Source organism: Chrysochloris asiatica, unplaced genomic scaffold (genome assembly GCF_000296735.1).
Source record: "Chrysochloris asiatica unplaced genomic scaffold, ChrAsi1.0 scaffold00239, whole genome shotgun sequence".
Taxonomy (NCBI): Eukaryota; Metazoa; Chordata; class Mammalia; order Afrosoricida; family Chrysochloridae; genus Chrysochloris; species Chrysochloris asiatica.
The window spans coordinates 1,945,016-1,945,676 of record NW_006408757.1 but is presented as its reverse complement, the minus strand read 5'-3'; positions in this window follow the sequence as shown (position 1 = coordinate 1,945,676).

The following is a 661-nucleotide window of genomic DNA, read 5'->3' as shown; positions in this document are numbered from 1 at the left end:
GTCAGAAGAGACACTGAAACTTGCTCTCCAGTATAGAGATGCTAAAGCAAATGGAAGAAATGAGGAGGTCCAAGAGCTAAACAGGAAATTTCAAAGATCAGCTCGAGAAGATAAAGACAAATATTACAACAAAATGTGCAAAGATCTGGAATCAGAAAACCAAAAAGGAAGAACACGCTCAACAATTCTCAAGCTGGGGATATTGAAGAAAAATTCAAGCCTCAACTTTCATTATTGAAAGATTCTCTGGGCAAATAGTTGAATGATGCAGAAAGCATCAAGAGAAAATGGTCAAACTATTCATTTCCACACACTATATTTTCAATCATCTACTAGATGCAACATGCAATAATTTGCTGAAATTTGAGCAAGTTTAGGTCTTTTTTTAAAAAAAAATATTAACAATCATTGATTTACATCTATAATAAAAGTGCTTATTTTTGTTTACTTAGATAATGCTGCAGTTGGTGGAAATGATAAACATTTAAAGTGTTAACTAACACTCTGTGAATTCATGGGATTTAAGAGAATAAATAATTTTTAAAATAAAAAAAGAGAGAAGATGGAAGGAATACACAGAGTCACTGTACAAAAAGGAAATAGTTAATGTTCAACCATTTGAAGAGGTAGCACATGGTCAAGAACCAATGATACTGAAGGA